Source organism: Teleopsis dalmanni, chromosome 2 (genome assembly GCF_002237135.1).
Source record: "Teleopsis dalmanni isolate 2A chromosome 2, ASM223713v2, whole genome shotgun sequence".
Lineage (NCBI taxonomy): Eukaryota > Metazoa > Arthropoda > Insecta > Diptera > Diopsidae > Teleopsis > Teleopsis dalmanni.
Window position 1 is genome coordinate 50,795,072 of NC_051847.1, and position 24,124 is coordinate 50,819,195.

At 26.2% G+C, this 24,124-nt stretch overlaps 1 protein-coding gene across 1 annotated transcript in view; it reads right to left on the reverse strand.

Moving 5' to 3' along the window:
• The window catches only part of LOC119680703, an 86,157-nt gene extending 84,008 nt beyond the window's left edge, over positions 1–2,149 (reverse strand). The window contains exon 1 of the mRNA XM_038093650.1: positions 1,955–2,149. The gene's annotated coding sequence lies outside the window, so the exon portion shown is untranslated. The remainder of the gene's footprint in view (positions 1–1,954) is intronic.
• Between the last annotated feature and the right edge of the window lie 21,975 nt (positions 2,150–24,124).

Sequence of the window (24,124 nt, forward strand, 5' to 3'; positions counted from 1 at the left end):
TTTAGTTTGAGTTAATTAAATGTAAACATGATAAATAGGATACCTTTATAAATTAGTTATTACATTGTTTGATTAATTATTTGCGGTATATAATTAAAAAGTATGTATTGCAGTATGTTATTGCATTTCTCCAAACGATATATTGGCGTTCTTAACTGCTACTTGTCTATGGAACTGAAGTGGGTATGTCACAATAATCCTCAAAGGATGCAGTGATGTGATGACAAGTTTCCAACCCATCTTAAAATCTAAACTAATCTAATGTTATTGCAATACAAGATAAATATAATAAAATATGATTTTCTATGTATAATTCTTTAATTGCGAAAACCCTTAAGATTTATTTATTTAAAGATGGTATTAACTATTAATACTAGTATTTATTAGCACTATTATGTAAAAAGTGCCCACATACTTGATCACTGTTTAAACCTTTCTTACAAAGCCATGTAGTCATCATCAGATTTTAGAATATTTAAATATTTTGTGGTTTTATAACAATTTATTTTTATAATATTAAAATTCTTATAGTACTTTATTACATTTTTTTTGTTTACTTTTAATATTTTTTAATATTTTTATCGTTATTATCGTTATTATTTTTTTATTTTATTAAACTAACTAATTTATAATGATTTTTTATTATTATTAAGTATTATAGTTTTTATAATATTAAAATTCCTATAGTACTTTATTAAATATTTTTTGTTTTCTTTTCTTTTATTTTTAATATTTTTATCGTTATTATTCAACGTATTATTTAATTTTTTTTATTTGTTTTAATTTGTTTAATTTTAATATATTATTTTTTTTTTCATCAATTGCTATTGTGATAGAAATGTATATATATATTTACTTTTATATTTAAATTTTTATTTTATTTTTTAATTTTATTTATTTTATATTAATAACATAAGCATTAAATATGTTATTATTGATTTTTGGTAAATTATTTTTTTAATATTAATTATATTTATTATATTTTCTACTACATAATTAATTAGCGTTATTGCTTACTACTATCATGTATTTATTAATCATTATTGACTAGGACTTAGTCGCTCCTGTGTCTATAAAAATAATGGATACCAAACGAAAATTCTTTAAATTTTGAATAGTGTGCTCCCATACTTTTTCCACATTACTACTTTTATTACTTTGCCTATCTAAAATTTTTCACAAATTTATATTCAAAAAAAAAAAAATAGGGCATTTTACATAAACTGCAATTATTAGTGTTTAAGTACTATATATACTATATATATTGCTATTAAATCTAAAGAATACTATATGTGGTACTATATTTTTGGCACTGTAACTCTGCACACCTACTATAGTTGGAAGTGAATAGTTTATTGATAGAGTTGATAGCGGTGCTTCTTCAGTCGATCAACAAATAAAATGTCTTATTTATTATTTTAATAAAATAGTGAAATGCTTGGCATTATTTGTTTAATTAACTGAATTACATAAATCCGAAACGTTTCTTCAATTACTTATCAATGTAAATAAAATAAATTCAAATAGTCAATTTATCGAATATAAAATTTATACGAGAAAAAATTTGTATCGCATTTCCAATAAATTCAACAAAGTGAGATATTGTTTTAAAAAATTTTACCACATAAATTTCAACTGAATCCAAAAGTATAGAAAAATTATTATTCAGGTTGTTTTAAACCATTAAAAATATTCAATATGCTTATGTATATAAAACTAAACACCTGAATAAATAAAAATATTACTTTTGGAAATTTTTAATTTATTACTTTTGCTAAAAAATTTTAATTGTTTTATACTCAAGTAAATATCCAACAAATAAGACAACTGTTTTAACATGCTTAAGACAATATTCCAATAAGAAAGAACAATTTGAACTTCCCTGCCACCAATAACACATCGCTATATTGAGTGTCATTAATAACCCGTTGATATTGCTAACAATACGTCTTACCTTATCGCAGCACCTTACTGAAATCAAAAACCGTTTGGAGTATTTTCATCTATACATGAACTAACAGATCAGATTGATTGAGATTCTGCTTCCAGTGTCATTTTTCAATAAAAATCGATAACTAATAAAGCATATTTTTATCTATACTTTAAATATGACCTTATGGTCTTATAGTATAGTGTAGCGACTGAAGAACATTTCTTACTTAATATGTATTTTGTAATATGTACATATTTGCATGAAAACTATCGATATCGATAACTATGATTTGACAGCTAAGGATGGCAAACTGTGTTGACATTTCTGTTCAGTAAGGTTTAGTGAACAATGTTAGGTCATAAATTACTTGTCAACTAATTATCAGCAAAAAATCTATATATATGTATATATACAAACATAGTTGTCATTTTTATTGTTGACACGAATGAGTTTTTTGTACTGCCTCTGACCTGTAGAGCTGGCTTGCATCTTATACAGCCTATATTCTATATTTCTAGAATGTAAGCTGATTTTGTCTGACAAGTGTGCATCTCACAAAGAGGCATGGGTCTTAACAGTGGCCTATTGTGTGGAGCGCAAATTAAGTAATAGATCTTATACTTGACAATATGATATACACATAATACCCCATACCCCGCTGTTTTGTTACTGTTAATATCTCATAGTCTTATGATATAAAGTTAAGTTTTATTTTATTCGTAATAACCGATTTAAAAATAAAATTTTTACAGCAACTAACCAACATGGATTTTATGATCTAATGTTAAACAGATTTTATAGTTGCTTGATTATCGAAATATATTATAACGCTAATACAAATTTAGCTATAATTCTTTACTATCTGTGTGAATTGTATAAAAGGATAAAAAAATTTAAAGTTTATCTTCTTTTTGTTATATTTATAATTTTAAATCTATATTAAAAACTGTATTCTAAAAGTTGTCCTTTTATTATATGTTTCTATGGCATTAAAGCGCTATGTACTTAACAGTTATATATAAAATTATGGAAAAAGAAAACTTTTTTATGAATTTGCTTTATATTTTTTAACATTTAATTCATTTTAGCAAAACCACAATTGCAAACTTCCCACTACCGTAGTAAATAGCTCTTATGACTCTAATTAATTATTTAACTTAAAAAAAAAACTGAATAAAAAATATTCACTACCAGTCTAAACCGCATTTGCAGACCAAGGTAAATAAAACTGGTAACAGCCGGTGTTTAAATTTTTATTTTAATAAAGTAGTCAGTAATGTTTAATTATTAAATGTACCTAATGCAGAAAGTTGTTTAATTAAATTTTCGCATATTGCAGAAAACAATTGCATAAATATTTGTAGAAACTTTTAATAATAGCATATAATGTTTTTTTTTATTTATTAGGTAATTGTACTATTATTATCAATTTATAAATTCAAATTCAATACATATATAGCTATAAATAATAATTTGAAAAATCCTTAAAGTCACATAAATAAATTATTTACTATAAAAATTTGATTTGTGATAAAAACCAAACTATAATTGTAATAAATCGATAAATTTCAATTGCAAACAATTATCTGGTAATTTAATTAAGCTTGCAAATAGTTATAATATTGATATTTAATAAACAAAGACTTAATTTGTTTACTTTTTGATTAAAGTACTTGAAAGATACTAAGTTAGATACTAGAGTTCATAAAATTATAGTTAATACTATAATTCATAATAGCCATTCATAACTTATTCCACATAGTAAGTACTTAAATTCACACACTTGATATCGATATAATGTTCGGAGCGAAAAATGTGGCCTACTTTTTTATTTTCAAATAATTTCAAATAATTCAGATACTCGTGTAGTTTGTAAAGTTGCATTGATGAAGTTATTTCTTTGTTAATGTTGGAATCGTTGAACTAGTTTAGTTGGTCAATACTTGCACCAATAAATGGTTAAACTTTTATTTATCTTACGTTATGTTCATTACTGCATTATTATAGTTTCATTTAAATCTTTCAAAAAAAAAAATACCATGTAAAAGTTTATGTATATCGTTTATGTAGATTATATATTTATGCAAATAGGTTTTAGCATACGAATAAGTATATTAAAACGAATTATTAATTTCTAATTTTTTTTTAAATTAGTTTTTATTATTATTATCATTCTACAATTTATTTTTATAATTTATTTTTATTATTTATTTTTATTCATACATTTGAATTATAAAGTGAAATATTTTCACAATTTAAAAATTGCTTATAAAAAAATTTTCTCATTTAGGCCTTTTATCTATTAATTAGACAAATTATAATAAATAAAAAGGATTAAAATTATTAGGTGAATAAATAAAAAATAATATGAAATTTTTTCTTTTTTCTGGTTTTTCTTTCACAACCTGTACAATATGTTCCACTTTTAAATTGTTGTTGCTTTTGCTGCTTTCATTCATAGCATTGTTAAAGTATGAGTGAGTGTATGTACAAATATGAATTCAAGTAAATATCAAGTACGTTGATAAGTAAATTTATTATGACTTTCTCAGTATTGCGTTCCTAGATTAGGTTCTATATATAAGAAAGAATAATGTAAAAGCATGCAACAAATAATATCTCTACAAACAGAATAGTATTGAAATTTAATAATAAAAAAAATAAAATATATAATTAATTAATTCAATTCAAATTCAAATTCCACACCTGGTTTATGATTTCGTTCTAATATAAACGCAGCAAGTGAATTTGTTAATAAAACTTTCACAGCAAATAAAGAAAATTCCAGAAAAATGTGCGAACATAAAAGTCAAGTATGGCTTTGGGTCAGTTGATTAAGGTGTGCTGACTCTGAGCTTCAAATTTGGCAGGACACCAGTTCGATTTCTGGTTCTTGCAGTCTCAAAAAATTATATACGAATAATTAAATAAAATAATTATTTCCAAGACCACTGATAATGAGTATTTAACAATACTCGAAACAATACTCAGCCAAAAATTCAATTAAATAAATACTAAATCAATTTTTGTTGTTGTAGTTCACTACTTTTCGAAAACCTACTTTAACTTATTTCACTACTTTAACTTATTATTTATTTATGACATGGAAGAAAGTGAATTTTGTATATAAGTTTGGTTTTTAAAAAATAAAAATATAGAAACTTGGTGTTGTGCTTTTTTGTTTTGGAGCACAGTAGTTCTGCACAATTCAAGATACACATAGTGAAAAAAATTTATATAGCGAAGCAAGTTTTGGCATGAAATCGACAAGCTAGTAGAAGACCTGGTGACCCGATGAAAACATAGAGAAGAACGGTCGAAAAGCACCAAATAGAATCATATTTAGAAAAATTATTCGGGCCCTATGCCATACAAGTAGTAGACAAGTAGTGGACAAGTAGGAAAGTAGTAGTAAAGGCACAATGCATTATTTAAATTACAATATCTTAACTTTATAGTACAAAAAGCAAGTACAAAGGTTTAATACATGAATTTTATAGTACTAAATTATATAGTTTAGTAGTATTTTTATGTAAGACGAATTATGATTTGTGGTTTCGAATAAATAATGTCATTACTTGTTTATGTTTCGATAATAAAATATTACTCATTAACCATATGTAGTATTGTGTTTGTTCACTTGCAAAATTAAGCTTAAAAAGTTAACTAAATATCAGACTGGCTCTGGAATATTAAGTTATCTAATACATTTGCAAGTTTTGCTGAGTCACTAGTCATATAGTTCACTTAATTACATCAGATATTTAAAAACAAAGAAATTATTTAAAAATAGAAATTAATATATAATATTTTTCTAATATTGAAAATGAATGATTTTCTTCATTTAATATTTTTTATTTAACAAAACTTAAGCAATCCTTTTATTTTTCTTCTAACCTCGCCGTTTCCTTTGCAGGTCATACTTATGTTTAATGCTATGTTTTACTCTTAGTTCTACTACTGCTAATGTTGTTATTGTTTTGCATGTATGCATGTCTGCAGAAGTATAAACATCAGTAAATATCAAGTGCGTTAAGAAATAAATTTATTAGTTTTGTTTTAATTTAATTCATTCAAAATTACAGAAATAGTATAAACCACACAAATGACTGACATATTAAATTATGTTGAGAATTTTATTCCTTCGTTATCTATTAACATATAAGTTTGTATAATGCTTGTGAGTATTTATGTACGAACAGGAATTTAAGTATCAAAATTTCGCTTAGAAATTATTGTGTAGTTTTTCAAATGTAATTTTAATAATTACAAGTAATAAATTTAATCCCCAAAGCAAAATCGAGAAAAGTTGTGCCACTGTGCTCATTTGGTTTTCATCATCTCTATCTTCATTATTATAATACGGGTATGTTAGTATAAATCTTAACAATTTTTAGGATTAAGTACAACTTATTACTGCCATTACGAGTACGTAATGTGTTGCTATTACTTTTGTAATGTTTATATGCACATAGCTGCATATAAGTAAATATCAAAGTGAACTAAGAAGTTAAGTAAATTTTTTACTTGTATTTTTCAAATTTAGCTTTTTAATTTGAAATAAGCAAATAAAATACTTCACCGCAGTTGGGATTTGAACATGTGACATCAAACGCCAGTGGTTAGCTGTTCACCGACTCAACTATGTCACTTATTTAAATTTCTTGGCCGAATTCTTATATGTTATATCGTATAAAGTATGTTGGATTTCAACAACATCACATAACGAGAGTTTCATAAGTATCTTAAGTTCTGTTTGATTAAAAAATACAAATTACGAGAATGTAGTACTGCCTTTTATATACAGAAACATACTTAGTGTTTGACTTAATTACTATTAGTAAATGATGTTAAGAATTTTTTTAGAGAACATAATATTTATATACATTTAAGCCTGTGTACATAAATATACACAAATATTAAAATAAAAAAATAATGTCATCAATTGTACCAGTAGCAGTAATAAGACAGAAGGAAAAGATGTCAGCAGTAAAAAATAATTATTTCAAAACATTAACTAAAGTTTGTAATAAAGTCATTTAATAATATAGCACTCGATACGAATTATCCTACTATAATGAATTTTTATTAATGTGTGAGTGTGCGAGGAAGTTAACTTTATCACTTCACTTCCACAAGTATTCTATGCTCAAGTAATAGTTAAGCATAACTATGCTTCTCCCATCTTATCTTTTCGTGCCATTGGGTTTCCTGGAAAAAAGTTGAATGCCTTTATTTAATTCTTAAATATCGGAAATGTGTATCGAAGAGATTATATTAGGTGTCACAGCAGCCACTTCAATCGTTACATTAGTAGTCATTATAAGTTGTTTCTATTGTATATATAACTTAAATTCGTGTTTATGACAAGGAAACAACAGCAAGTTGAAGAATGACTTCACAAAAACAGCACCAGCAACTGGCAAATGTGCTAGCTAACAGCGGCAAAATCATATAAAACAGCGAGAAAAATAGGCAAAAATGTTACTTAATAACAACTAAAACAAGCAAAATAAAATTAAAAAGAATTCGACAAAAATGTATTCAAAAACTTAATAATAGTTAATAAAAAAAAGTGTAAACGAGCTTTTGTAGCGTGTAGAACAAGTGAGACAAGACGAAGAAGAACAATATCGCAAAAAAAGCATCAAAAACGGGTTCAACAAGGCGAACAATGAACACAAGTGCCAGCTAACAGCATTCAAAATGCAGAAACCAATACGTTTAATAGAGAGCAAATGGGGAGCAAAAACTCTCAAGAAAACATTTGTTTAAACATTTTTATCATTAAAAAGTCGACAAGAATAAAGTACCATTAACATTTTTTGATATAAGATATTACTTATAAATATATTTCTTTCAAACATTTTCTTAACAAATGTATTTTTAATATTAAAACTTATTACGAAAATAAATATCTATAAGTAATTTAAATTATTTAATTTGTCGTATACCTAGAAATTAAGAAAACATGGAATTAAATAAAAAATTAAAAACAATTTTCCGTACTATAAAGTTTAATGTCATAAGACAATTGAAATTAAATTTGTTTTAGTAAATTAATTATAAAATAATATTTTATTTTAAAAAATTTATATTAAAAAAAAGGAATTTTTTTTTTAAATTAAGTGCAAATACTTGAATAAATCCAAACATCAAATAGAAATGTTAGAGATAACTTCTTTACTTTCTTTAAATTTACATAAATCAAAATATACAAAATTTAAAAGAAATAAATATCTAAATTTATCTTTTTATATTTTTATTTAATTATAGACAATTATAAGTATCTACAAAATCTTAACATTTATCAGTAATATAGCTACCGTTATTAAATAATTTAAGTATATAATTTGTTACTTTTTCCCAAAACTTTCTTTATGTTAATCGTTGCTAAAAATATTACCTTGAACATTTATTTTATAGCTTTAAGGAATTTTCTTATTTCTGTAGAAATGTTTGGATTTGTGGTTAAAGGCAATCTCGATTTTAATTTAAATCTCAATTTTACTTTCATTTTCGTCAATCAATATTTGCGTTAAAATACAATCGACAAATGAAAAAGAAATGTAAACTTATGAACGCCTACCACAAAACTGATTTACTGTTGTGCATATTGAAAAATAAATAAATATTTATACATACATACATACATACATGCGTAGCTGCATAAACATATATATATATATATATATATATATAGCGATATTTATTATTGATATAGTGACATTTTTATTTAATTTTATATTATGTATTTATGTTTATGATTTTTTTTCTGCGTTGTATAGTATACATATATATATATATATGTATGTATGTATGTATAATATATATATTTATATATATTGTTTTGTTGAAAATTGTCCATTATTCATTGTCAGAACAATGAAAGCGATGCCAAATACTATTCATTTCATTACATCATAAAGTCCAACAATTTAGTACGTATTTGTTTTCAGTGTAAGCATTGCGCTTTGTAAATGATTTAGACTGGTTTCATGACACTTTTGACCCACTTTCAAGGAAAACGACAGAAAGGCTTTATTTTGCAATATTTGTGCAAACATTTTCAGTTTCAATTATTTATTTCGTGTGTTTTCGTTTTATTTTTTTTTTGTTGATTTTTTTTTAATTTTTTTTTGTTGCTACACCCACTTCTTGATAAAAGTTTATAACCGAAATCGGGACAAAGACTAAGTTTATTTTCACAAGTTACAAGTAACAAGTAACGAACGAATAATTTAAAAAAAAATTTTTTGCCAACCCACAATCGTGATCTACGTTTCGAATTCAAACTATTGTATATATAGTATTTTCATATTTTATAGGTCAAATGACACACAGTTACTCATAAACGTTGTGCTCGTAGTGGGACGCTGTTGAAGTAATTAAACAATTCCGAAAATCAAAATCGTTAATCTGTGTTAAGAGTAATTACTCTTAAGGTTTGCATTAATATTTCGCTTGAAGTAACAAATTAACAAATTAACAACTTCACAATTCCTCAATTCCTCAATATTATAAAAATATAAAAAATATTTTATGCTATTTTAATTAAAAATTTTTTATACAAATAAATTGCAAATTGCAATCCGTTTTAATTATTATATATATGCATGTATGTAGTATGTGGTATCCATGACATGAGTATTTCTTTTTCATTAAAAAAGTTTTTTGTAATAAAAATGTATATCACCAAACCATTAAATTTAAGTGTGCAAATTATTTAGTGTTTTCACACTTCCTGTCATGAGATGTCCTTGCTTATTCAAAATTCGTAATGGTGCCACATTGCTGAAAGTTTTTCAGTAGTCAGCTGTTGAGTATGCAGTGCTTTTGTTTGGAATAGTGCTATATATATGTACTTGTATATATACGAGTATATGTCTATGTATAATTACGAGTGAAACAAAAGTAGATTAAAATAAATTAAAATAAACATAATTTATGACTTTCTGACGTCTAAAATATTTACTTTGTTGACTAAAATTAAGTTTGCAAACATAAGCTTCTTACAAGTTCCTCTCTCACACCACAACTTTTAATAATGCAGTCAATCAACTTGGCTATTTTCCAAAAGCGTTAACTTTTTATATTTGCACGTTTATTTAAGTTTTTTTTAACTTTACGGCTGAGGTGAAGTTGACAACATTAAATACAACTTTAGGAAATATAATTTATCTTCAGAATATTTTACATAGAAAAACATTTAAATTGAAAGTTGAAATTTAAATAAACTTTTATTTGTTCTGTACTCATAAAGTAGAAAATGTGAACTATTTTTAATAAGCGAATGGTATTTGTTTTGAAAATGTGAGATTAAACGAAAAGTATTGTATATTTGCTTTTTCAAGCATAAAAGCAAAAAAAAGTTACATAATTTTCTATACCACATTCAGAGATACAAGCCAAACGTCACATATATACTATATCAATTAACACATTTTTGCAATTAACTTGCTAATAGTGTCGTATTTTCCATATAAAAATGTTCGAGATTTTTTATTTGTTTTTATTATCACAGTGCATTCTGCCAATTGACATTAAGTAATTGTTTTTTCAAAACTGGGATGACAGTATTTAAATCAATATTTAAATATATCTCTTAACATGGCACAATTATTCTTATAAGCTAACCCATATTTAATTAAAACGAGACCTGATAAAATACAAGATCGAATAACCTTTCAGGATATATTGATTAACACCAATAAGTAGAGAACATTTCTGCAGTTTTGATCCGTCTTTTTTTAAATGCTTCTTGTGATATATTTTAGTTTGCTCTTTTAAGTGACATATTTTAATTTATGAACTTTAGGTTAGGTTAGGTTATACCGGCGATCCCAAAGTATCCAGTTAGGCTTGCAGACCCTTTGTGTTACCGTATAATTAAAAACTCTGGGTTCAGCACCACTTAGAACCTTTGGCAAAGCTTATAATCCTATTTAAGAAGTTGTCTTGAAATTGTCTTGTGATAAGACGACGCCGCGCTTATCCTGTTTAGAAAAAAAATAGATGAGTTCCTTTTTCATCGTCTTCTCCACAACTGCGGCAGTTATGATTGAAGGGAAGATTTGATCTTCTAGCATGGTTACCTAAAATGCAGTGACCTGTACGTTAACCTACTATAAGACTAATATCTTTACGAGACATCTCAATTAGAGAATTGGATTTCCTTTTATTGGAGCGTGGCCAAATTGCATACAGATGCCTGCATACCGCTGAATCTTCAAGTACATTAATGTAATAATGTACGTAGATTTAGTTATAATTCGAAGTATTTCATATCGTCTCCAAATATCTATTCTTCACCCAGTGTTTATACTGACGGAATTTTCAAATTTTTGTTCACAGATAAAATTCGAAAATAATGCGTATTTTAATACGAACACAAAAATCGTACCAAAGTTTAGTCAGTGTAGACGTCTAGTTACTTTCAGATTGGTGTGATGAAAACTTCGTAGATAAATACTTAATTCTCTATGGATAGCATAAATTCCCAAAGAATCAGTCTAATTAATTGACCAAGTATAAAATTAGGTTTATTATGTTTGCAAAACACATATAATAAAAGAGCGCAGATTTTCATTAATTGCATTCAATTAAGGAAAGCATCTCAATATTTTAACCATGTAAGCAACTGTTGAAGAAAACAAGCAAAAACTTGAACAAAAAATTATAATAAAAAGACAGGTTGCAAAGAAAAAGACATTGTTTTTAAAAATATTAAAACAAAAATTAAATAATGTACTTTTTGAAGTTGAGTTTTACTTTATATTGCATATTTATTTTTATTAATTTTTTAAAAACTTAATTTAAAAAAATATAATTTATCAAACCTTATTCTAATATTTCTTATTACTTTTCTTTTTGTTTTGCTTCACTGTTCGCTAATTGAGTTCCCGTCGTCTAAACACTTAATTGAAGTTGTGCAATTATCGCGAATTTAAGTGTAATTATTGCTGTTATATTATGTATTCATGTAAATATACATAAAAGTAAATATTAAAATTAGCTAATAAATAAGTTTATTATTTTTAAAATGATTTGTAGTAATTTCTTTAATGTAAATAATTAAAAGAAAATAGAAAAAAAAATAGAAACTTCTTTGAAGATGGATTTTAAAGCTTGACTATAGTTTTTACTGCTTAACTCTTAGTCGACTTCACTTTAGTGAACTGAAGTACTGATATAATTTATTTTTTAAATTTTTAGTAAAGATTTTGAACTTAAAAATTTCTCAAAACTCTTGTTTCTGAACTACGCAAAAAAGAAGAGCAAACATCTTTTAAGATATTAAATAGTTCTAGATTTAAAAGCAATGATTGGAATAAAGACCGGTCACTGCCTTGTCAATAAGAATATGGTGTGGTTAGGACTTTCGACAACCGACTACTGTAGACTATGAATAGAAGATAGAGATGCATAGTTATATATCTTTGAAGAATGTCCTGCTCTTATGTTCTCTTAGAATATAGGAAAGGAATTTCTGGATATAGCTGAAGTGATACAAATCCTTTGGCATTTATGGATGGGATAGGATATAATAATTCATGTTGTTGTTGTTGTTGTAGCTCGTGGTAATAAATGGTAATGGTCGTTGAGATTGACGAGTGGCTCCGGAACCCGATGACCAGGCAGTTCTTGGAACGAGTATAGATTATCAATTGCGCATTGTCGCGAACAGGTTAGGTAATGTACGAGCCCACCGAATATGTACAATGACGTTTCCTACAGATATTTCTTGTAAAATTGACTTTATGTAACATATTTTTTGCTTCGTTCTCATTTCTTCGCTTTTTAGCACTGTTATCTGGCACTTTTTTGCTTTTTTTATTGCTGTTTGCTGAAGCTATGTGACTTATTTTTAAACCACATGTATGGCTATCCTAGTAAAAGAATTCATATATAGTTTGACATTTTTAATGTATTATTTAATTAAATGTAATTGAAGTAAATGATGTTAAGAATTTTTTAAAATCCATATTTTTCAATCTAAATTTACAAATGATTGACTTCTGCTTTTTCTGACATTTATCATCACAGCAAGTTTTTGCTGTTGTTAACGTTTTTGTACAAAACTCTCAATTGCACCTGTTTTCGATACAATTATGCCGATGTTCTAGTATGTTAAAACGATCTAAAAAAAAGTTGTCGTTTGTCATTTGTACGTCTGAATTTTGTATGAAAAAGGATTCGTTTTTGCTCGATTGTCGAGCAAAGCGCTTGGTTGTCTACGCGAAAACTACAATAAAAAAACAACCTATATGCAAGCGCTGTTTTTTATCACTAAATTTTTTTACTAGTTTTAACTAAAATATGATTTATTGCAAAAATGTTATATATACTAATGTTATTATTTTCAAAATTAAATGAGTATTTTTCAATTAAACATCAAACTGTAAATATTATTGTCATTGCAAAAATATTTAAATCACTTTTAATACATTTCTATGGCTGCAGTTTTATTTATCTCCTTGCAAGTTTGTTTAGTTTAAAATATAGAAATAATTTAGAATATATTTTGTTGTAGATTCACTCATGTTTAGATTAGACAAATCAGTATTTACATCATTAAGTACATTTGCACATTTTAATCTATTGAAATTGTTAATGAATTGTGGTTTAACAATTTCAATATCTGAAATAGTAGTCAATTAATTCCGTAACCTTACAGTCAATTTTGCAAATAATACTTTCGATTGCAATTTTGACACCTTTATAAATAATATTGTCAATTCATTTATTAATAATTACTTGTATAATCAATTTTTATTGAAATAAGGAAGTTATGGTAAGCCGAGACATAAACACATACGCACATAAACACACAACCATGCAACCGCAAATCCCACAGTTAAATAAATGAGATACATAGTTCAAATTATCTGATATATGATTTTCACGTACGAATTTGCATTTGTCATTCGGTCGAATTCGGATTCGCATGGCAGCAAAGGCAGCGTACCTTATGCTAATTTGAAATTCACGTTTTCAAATCACGCAACTGAAATTCTATTTTAAAAAGTATCTGACAAAACTAAAAAACACAAATAGAAACAAAAAAGTATTTATATTAAAGAATTTAAATGCTATTTGAAAACATGTATGACGTCACTCCTCAAGGTAACTTAAGTCGGTCTCAGGTCTAATTAGAAGAAATTTAATAAAAATAAAATGAAAGTATACTTAATAAAATTACAAAAAAAAAAAAATAAAACAAAAAATAGTAAACTTAAATAAAAGTGAACGAAAGTGTGATCAATAATCTGAAGCTTTGTCGTATATGCGTAAATTGTTTCGCACAAAATGTTAATTGGATTTTGTTTCATTAGTAAACAACAACAATAATTTCAAACAAATAGATATTTATATATATATGTGATTAGACTTCTATGTATAGATAATATATGCAGAAAAAAATATAATACATGTCTGTATTTTAAACTTAAAAATCCAAAATCGATAAATTCTAATGTGATTATATGACGGTTTCTAATAAAGAAACCAGCACGTCATTTCTTATGATTTAATTAAAATCTAAAACAAATAGGCGAGCAACAAATTAATTAAAATCAATTTCTTCTCTCATTCTCTTGCTTTTTTAAATTATATGTATAAAAAATATAATACCATACAAGTATCTTTAAATAAGAAGAATAAATAGTAAATTTATAAAATAAATTATATTAAATACAGCATAGAGAATAATATTTGTTTTTATTATTTTTCAGGTCATTGAAATGTTTGACACCGCCTGGTTAGTATGAAATTTTAATTAAATATAATATATAATTTATATATAAATATATTTAAATATTGTGTATTGTGTGATCGTAATAAATATTTATTTTAGATATTTTATTTCAACATTGATGATATTTTATCTGCTCTAATATATAACTGCCAAAATATTTCTTATTTTCTTATTTTTGACCATTTAAATGGTTTAGTAGTTTTATTTTTGCTTTGGATTTTTATTCTCTGCTGGCTCTTGACTTGATTTTCGTTACAGCTATTGCAATCTGCAGTGAATGCACTGTAAGTAGTTTTATTATTTGTTATTTAGTTTAATCTATAAACGAATTTAAAAAAATGATTACAATGAAAAATGCTATAATAATCGTTTCATCACTTGGTTCTTAGTGTCTTAGGTGCCTTTAATAAAGATTTAATTATTTTAAGGGTTTTTTATTGCATCTTTTTATTACAGTACAGTAATACACTGAGAAGCCAAATAATAATAATTTCTGCTTTTTCTTTCTCTTGATAATTTTTTATTAAAAAGAACATATTATATGCTAAAACCAGTTACTAAACAGCAAATGTTCTTTTACAATAATTAAGTTTACTTAATAATATACCTGTAAAGTTAGTAGAGAGATCAGCTAGTAGAAAGCAGTAGCTAGGGGTTTAATTTGAGAATATGTTAAATGAGGAAATAAATTGAAATTTATATAATATAAACATTTGATTTAGTTATTGCTGTCTTCTTTCCGGTATAAACAGCGATTTCTAAAATACATGTAGCACAAACTGAAACGCAATATTGTTATTCCACTTGGACACTGTCTTCATTCCTGTGTAGTTTCGGATAGCTATTGATTACAATAGTCTGCAGTTCTTGAAATACATTTACTTCAAATTAAATGGGTATAATTGCGAAATTTATAATACGACGATATAACAACAAATTTTGTTGGTGTTAGTAAGTTTAAGCAACTATATCCACTATGCTATATACCAATATAGTTCACTTCTCGAGATATCAAGGTTAAAAAAGTAAGTTTTTTACATTGTTTAGATTAATTTTTAGTCTAATCTTCAAATTCTCAATTTTGTGACTCGAATTCTCGAAAATTAAATTATATTGGTACATATACTGGTGCCACTGCTCAAAATAGTCTTTAGATCCCTAGTCATATAGCTTGATTGAATAAACAGAACCGTAGCAGCAATTGAATTTGGGCTAAATTATTTTATAGACCAAATGAACTAAAATCAAAAACTAACACAATTTTTATTTTCAATTCACTTTGACTTTTATTTTACTGCTAAATATACGATTATACGACTCTAATCGGTATTCAGAGTAAAAATTTGATAAAAATATGGCTTAATTCTTTATTTGGTTTTAAATCATTATGTGTATCCCTCTGAAGTGGTGACTTATACACATATTAGCTATTAGGGATTGAATATTCTTATATTTTGCTTCAAAAAACAATACCTTAATATGTTTAAATGTAAACTATTATGCGATTAGTAAATTTTCTTAAGCTTAGCAAAGCTTGCTTTCGCCGGCAATGTGATAACCTCACTTAGGGTAAATTCATGTAGAAATCTTAATATTTGTACTAACTAATGCCATTTTAATCTTAATTGTTGTAATATATTAAATATGTATCTATTTTGTATTTAATACATAGTTACTATATGTATCTTTAAATCTTTAAATGTGAAACTCTACCTTATCTAACTGCATCAGGTGGCATACTTCTATATGTATTAAATACTTTAAGTACCATCTTACGTATTGTACCATACCGCAGAAGTGTGAGAATATCCTTTAATCGTACAAATAAGTATTATACCAAAATTTTGATCAATTACTTATGCATATATAGAGTGAATTACAAATTATTTTTTATATACTTTTATATACATTTTTAGATTTGTATATATTTATTTAATAATTCCGGGTATATTTTGCACGTACTGTGTTTTATTGATACAGGTTTTAAAACTTGAATTGAGTGAGTGCTAGCTAAGTTGCTGAATTATTTTATTGTGAACTATTTTTATAGACTAGAATTAACAAAATAAGTACCTGCGGTCGTTAGCACACACGACATTTATTTTAAAATAAAAATATTATGTCATGATAACTTCTATTATTTATTAAAACAACTTTTAATACTTAAAGTTTAAATGAAATGTCTGAACAATTTATAAATAAAGCAAAAATTTTATAATCATAACAATTTTGTGACACCATAAATGAATACACTTCATAATTAAGCTAATACTCGCGGAATGGTACATGGCCGTGCGGTGCATTTCGGAAATAATACCAGTACTTTTCAACACGCACAACTTAATAACAGATAATAATAACGAAATGTCCAACTTTACTTAATGTTCAACTTTATTTAATGTCCAGCTTAACTTTAGATAATAATACACAAGCATTCAACTTCAATTCTTTGGTGCTATCGCCCACAAAGTGCCCTCAAAATACTCACTATGAAGCTTATACGTGCACCCAACGTGCTGGCTATATTCACCAACTTATATAATATATGAGTTTATATTGCATTTTTTTGTTTTTAAATAAAAGGACAATTCAATTTTTACTGGCACATAACTAAAAACAACAAATATGTTTGCAATGTGGTCGTTTTCAGTTAAGTTAACAATTACACCAGCTGGCCAGGATGTGGTTTCCAATGACCATTTGAAAAAACATACATTTAAAATTTAAAAGGGATTTTATAAGAAAAAGCATTAGAATGAAATATTTCTATTTAGAACTCATGTAAAATAGAAAACTTTTCTGAACTTTAGATACATAATCTACTTATGCTATAAACAAAACTACTTACAATATAAAAGATTTAGTGGCATCATCTGGTATGCATATGTGCAACGTGTGCAGCTTTTCGATTTAACATAATGGCAAGACGATTAAAAGCAAACAACAACGACAACAACAACATCAATTGTTTAAATATATAGTATTTACAATATATAAATAAATATAAATACAGTTTATATAGGATAAAATAGTATGCGATTGTCAGAAAAACAAGCTGTGTTATTTTAAAAACGTCGAAATCATAAATCATACGAGGAAAAACGTGTTGCCTGCTTAATGCGTACTCATGTTTTGATTTAAGCCATAAAAAAACTAACATAAATTCCTTTAAAGTACGATTTAACATTGTTAAAAAATGCTTTTTATGTACTTTATTTATATGTTTATTTATTTTAAGCACATATTTTACATAGCATTGTTAAAACGCGGAACAGAACGATTCGTACCAAACTAGAAGCAAACGTGTGCATACATTGACGTCAGGTTGTTGGACTGTTTTCGTTGTCGCCAACGTCAACGTTAACGTCAACGTCAACACCAACGTTTATCAATGTTAACATTGTTAATGACATGTGCCCGAAATGGCAAAATTGGTAAAAATGGTAAAAATGGCAAGAATATTAAAATACATTTTACGTGTAATTGTTGCTGAAGCCAGAAATACGTTAATGCGCCACACGTTGCCACCTGCTGTTAAATTGAGTTTAACATTTTCCAAACCCACACGTCGTCCGTATGCGTTTACTTCGAAATAACTGCGGGCCAATGCTACACACAAACGAGCCAATGGGCCTCTCAACAATATATAGTAATTAGATTAATCATACGGCACCGTACGAACTTGTGGCTATTTAGTATTTATTCATTAGAAACATGTTCTGCACTTTCATTAAATAATCTCGTTCGGTTTATTACTTTTGTGATTTGAATTTCAAATGCAATTGCTGAGCCGAGTTCCGTGGACACCACCAAATATCCTCCACAGATCTTTCAATACAAAATGCAACGGAATAACTACATCAACATAAATGTGTTACGTGAAAGTGAGCTAAAGACATTTAGTAAATGAAATTTAGGGTAGAATTGTATACACTCTTCAAATAAGAACTTTAGCAATGTATAGAAACTGAATGTATATAAATATATCTATTTAAGATGTTCTCATATATACATATCAAGTGATTTAATATTTTTGATATATATTGATCTATATTATTATTTATATAGAATTCTACATACTCTTCAAATAAGAACTTTAATAATGTATAGAAATTGATTGTATATAAATATATCTATTTAAGATGTTCTCATATATACATATCAAGTGATCTAATATTTTTGATATATATTGATCTGTATTATAATTTATATAGAATTTTATGTTCTCTTCAAATAAGAACTTTAATAATGTATATAAGTTGATTGTATATAAATATATCTATTTAAGATGTCCTCATATATACATATCAAGTGAACTAATATTTTTGATATATATTGATCTATATTATAATTTATATAGAATTTTATATACTCTTCAAATAAGAACTTTAATAATGTATAGAATTTGATTGTATATAAATATATCTATTTAAGATGTCCTCATATATACATATGAAGTGATCTAATATTTTATTTATATTGTGATCTATATTGTATTTTATTTTATGTACTGATTATATCTGTTTAAGATATCGTCGTATAAACATATTAAGTCATCTAATTTTTTGAATACATATTGTTCTATATTATATTATATTTTATGTAGAATTGTATTTACTCTTCAAATAAGAACTTTAATTATGTATAGAAAGCGATTGTATATAAATACATCTGTTTAAGATGACTTACAAGGACACCTCGTATATAGGTTATTCTTTTCAAATCGAAACGATTTTGGCAAAAGTTGACTTTTTTGTTTGATGATTTGTGCAGAAGAAAAAAAAATGTTTACAAATTTCGAAAAATAATGCTGAAAATTATGATTTCCAAGTAAAATTTAATACGGAGTCTAATTAATATATAAAAAATAAAAAATTTTGAGACACATTCGTAAAAATTTTTTGTTTTAATTTAGCACTCAATATTAGTACCTAATTATAAACAATTTTGAATTAGTATTAATATATTTAATGGTTTAAACTATTTCCATGGCCGTTTAGGAATTAGCATTGTTCACACTACTAATTCTTAAAACCCCATGGATCATCTTCTAGATCTTCAAAATTTTTTCTGAGATACAGGCCCTATTATTTTATGAAAGGAGCTGATAAAAAAAACATCAACCAAATCGGAGGTAAAGAAGTCAAAAAGATGTCTGATTTGTATAAATATTAAGTTATCAAATTTTTTACTAATCATAAAAATTTTAAAAAGGGTTTAATATACTTTCGAAATTTTTTATCAATTTTATTTGAAATTGTTTATGCATATTCTAAAACTTATATATACTAATTTTTATAGTGTTGGCAGATGCTTGCAGTCTCAAAAAAAATAACCTCAATAGACCACTGATAATGGGTATTTCGGAATATGTATATTGGGATATTACATATAGTTATGTGTAAAATTTAAACATTTTAAACATTAATTATTTTATATATAGATGTATCTATCTATCTATCTATATTTTATTTGTAATTTGTTTAATATATATTGTTTGTTATTTTTATATTTAGAAAATATTCGACCAATTTCTAAATATAACTTTTCGAAACTTTATAAAATAATATAAATAATATAATAATTCAAATAAAAATTTCCGCTAAAATTAAAATAAAAAAAATTAATAATGCAGCGCATAACTTTTAGTACTTCCCACCTAGTTTTACCAATGTTATATTAATGTAAAACATAATAGAATTGTGTCATATCCGCTTTATTTTTATGTTTATTAAAAAAAGTTTTATTGTAGAAAATCAAGACATGCATCAGTAACTTCAAAAAATTTGATAATTATATTATAAACGTATACATAATTTGCTTTTCATGAAGTATAAATTCATAAATTATACAAATCTATGATTTATAATTAGTTTAGAAATTTTTCTAAATCAAACTAAAAATTTATTTACTAAAATGTAAACCTTGGTATTTGCATTACCGTTACCATTTTTTACATAAATATTTTTTCCCATTAGTATTTTTTATAGCTACAAACTATTTATAATTATTAAAATCATAAAATTCAATATCTTTCATATCTTATACTAGATAATATAAAATTTTTGAACATGGTTAGTGTATTTTTATAACAACACGTTTTGGTTTTAATTTATAATTATTTTCGATTGAAATGATTCAAAATAATAAATTGAATATTTTTGTATTTTAAATACATATATAATCTATACGATCGATAACTAATATGATCGATTATAGTGTGAAGTTTCAAGAATAGCCGAGCCGCTCGTGAAGTGCTGTTTATCACTCAAAGAAGAGATTTTACAGGCAAATCAACACGAACATTATAATGCGATGATAATCCAAGTTTAAATCAGTATAAATCCTTACTACAAATAAAAGATATTTTAATGGAAATTAGATTAGGTTGAGAGAACGCGTTTAAATAATACTATTGACACTTTTATTCAGAGACATATATTGTGCAGTGCAATGCCCACAAAGGTGCTAGAAGAAGAAGACCTATATTAAATATTGTTTTCGTTACAATTCCCTTAAAGTAGCCTTGCTTAATCATGAGCTCTTCAAGATGTATTTAAAGTAATTTAATAAGCCTTTCTTAGATATCTCGGTCGGACCAGTGAAGAAACCATATGCTACACATTAAAAGTCCTTTGTCTGCAGTTCTCAACAGACACATAGAAACAATTACAATTGGTGTAATAGTATAGCTTTTACTATAAATTTATAGTTATATGTTCTATTCTTAAAGATGGGCATGAAGAGGTAAAAATAAACATGAAATAAAAATCATTTTAAATTATTGGTAAGCGTTGTCTTGATGACAATTTAAGTAATACTGTTTTGATATAACAAACGTCTTCAAAATGAGGTTGACTACTGAAATTTTGTTATATATTTCTTTATTTTCTATTTTAACCCGAAACTCAATAACAAACATTTTTGGTGACTACTATAACAACTTATTGTCATTTCCAGAAAGTGAAATAGCAGTTCTTGCCGTTTGATCTCTAGTTATATTCTGTTGTAACGTATTTGTATACGCCTATATATAAGATTGTATGTAGTGTATATATGCTTCTCACTGCTTATTTGTTCTTGAAATTAGCTTTTTCTAATGTTCTTTCTTATTGAAAAATAAAAGTAGCAATCAGGAAGTGAGTGTTCATTGTAATACATAATAAAGGGTTATTTTCATTGCATTCTAATATTCATTGACGTTAATAAACACTAAAAAGTGTAACTAAAAACAAATTGCACGGTAATTCTAGTTTTTCACTTAAAACTACAGAAATTAAATTAACTTGGAAGCAAACAGTTTCATACATATCCTGTTTGTTAAAGCAAGTCTTTAAGTACAAAAAAAAGTTTATCTTTCTAACTTTAGTTAGTTTTTATAAATTCTTTCATATAAAATATAACATGGACCATAATGTTCAATGGTCAAGTTCATATTATTTCAAAGTCATTTAAAATTTAGAAAAAAATCTTATTCATCTGTTCCAATTCTTAAGATCTGATCGGTTAGTGTATTGATAGGTACACTATATAGATTTATTTCATTCCATCTTTATTAATCCATAGTCCGTTGAAATCTACGAAGAAAACTCATTTACCTATACTAAATGGCTGACTAGTTTTTATATTGACAGACAGACAACCATGAAATAATCAATTTATATTCTTTAATTATTTAAGTCATACACAAATAGTTAATTCTGACAAAGCAAAATCGCAGAATAACTAGTAGTTTATTAGTTATTGCTGAGATTGAATGAAGTATTATCCCACCAAATAACACCAACAACTCTTATCGTAAACATATTATGTATGTAAACATATATGTATTTTGCATTAAGTATATTAGTGATAGATTAAGTACTTAAATAGATATAGAGAAAAGAAAAGAAGAGAAAAGAATAAAAGTACGAAAACTCTCTTGACTCTTAACAAACCTGTCGTTTGTATACTTACTGAAATGCACTGCGCTCTTGTGGCTATGTTTCAATAGTTGTATATTCTAACAAGCTGGATGTGCAGTAATAGAAATTATTAATCGCATTCCATATTTTTGTCCAGCACTACTGCAGAAACGACTTTATTCTCATATCGCTTTTTCACCGGGCTAGATTAAATAGCTAAGGTAATTCGCCTTTATTTCGGATCTCCTCCATTTCGTTTAGAAGTCCTAATAATTTAACAACGGAGATACATATTGTTTTAAAGGATCATCAAAATTGTCAATACATGCGTGCGTATGAGTAAAGATATTGACACTTGTATCAACACACGCCCTCTTTATCTAACCCGACCTAACTTCCAATGATAGTTCAATTTAACAATACAAAATAATAAATCAATTTATCTTGCTGAGTGACATTGAACATTGGCTAACTAAAATTTAAACACGAATTTAAATTTGATGGTTTAGTTTATGTGTTCAATTTAGTTAACAATCGCAGCGGATTTTTAGTGCAAATATTTTTAAGTGCAAAAGTCACTTGTGCTGATGTGCGCATAATATACAAATGCCAAAAATGTTTTAAAACTTCAATACACGTCGAAATCGAAATCGAAATCGCAAAAAAGAAAAAATAATCTGTCGTCAACAGATGCTGCAATGCGCTGAAATCAAAACAAATTGACTTGATATCAACTCAAACAAGATACACATTGATAACACTTGAAAGCTGAAACATTTTTAGATTTTATAACTAGCGAATACACTGTGAAACTTTTTTACTCAAATAATGTTTTCGAACCAAAACAATAAAAAAAATAAATAAAAAGTGCAGTTGGGGCTTCATTACAATGTGGTCACAGCTTTAAAAATATCTGAACTGAAAAATAAAGTATATATGGTAAACTGTTTTTAAAAATGAAAATCAATTTACATTAAGACTGAAAAGTTTTCGGAAATTCTCATTTAAAATTCGCGCGCTGTATATTTTTCGATATTTTAAGTTTATGTAGTTTGGCAGCACTGTCCTTAATTACTATGCCAAAAATGAGCTCGATCTGTCAGACAGTTCGTTTACGGCAGCTGTTGAAACCAGTTCACCTCAGTAGTGCGTTGCGAAATGTCTTCGACGGTCGTACGACCGTCCTGGAAGGCTTTGTACCACTCATAAACTTGAGTTTTCGATAAAACTGATTCCCCATAAGCCTTTTGTAGCATTCGCAACGATTCTGCACACGAAATTTCGTTCGAAACACAAAATTTGATGCAAACTCTTTGTTCAATATTTTTTTCCATTGTTTTTTTCGCAACGCCCTACTGAGGTGAACTGGTTTCAACAGCTGCCGTAAACGAACTGTCTGACAGATCGCGCTCATTTTTGGCATAGTAATTAAGGACAGTGCTGCCAAACTACATAAACTTAAAATATCGGAAAATATACAGCGCGCGAATTTTAAATGAGAATTTCCGAAAGCTTTTCGGTCACAATGTA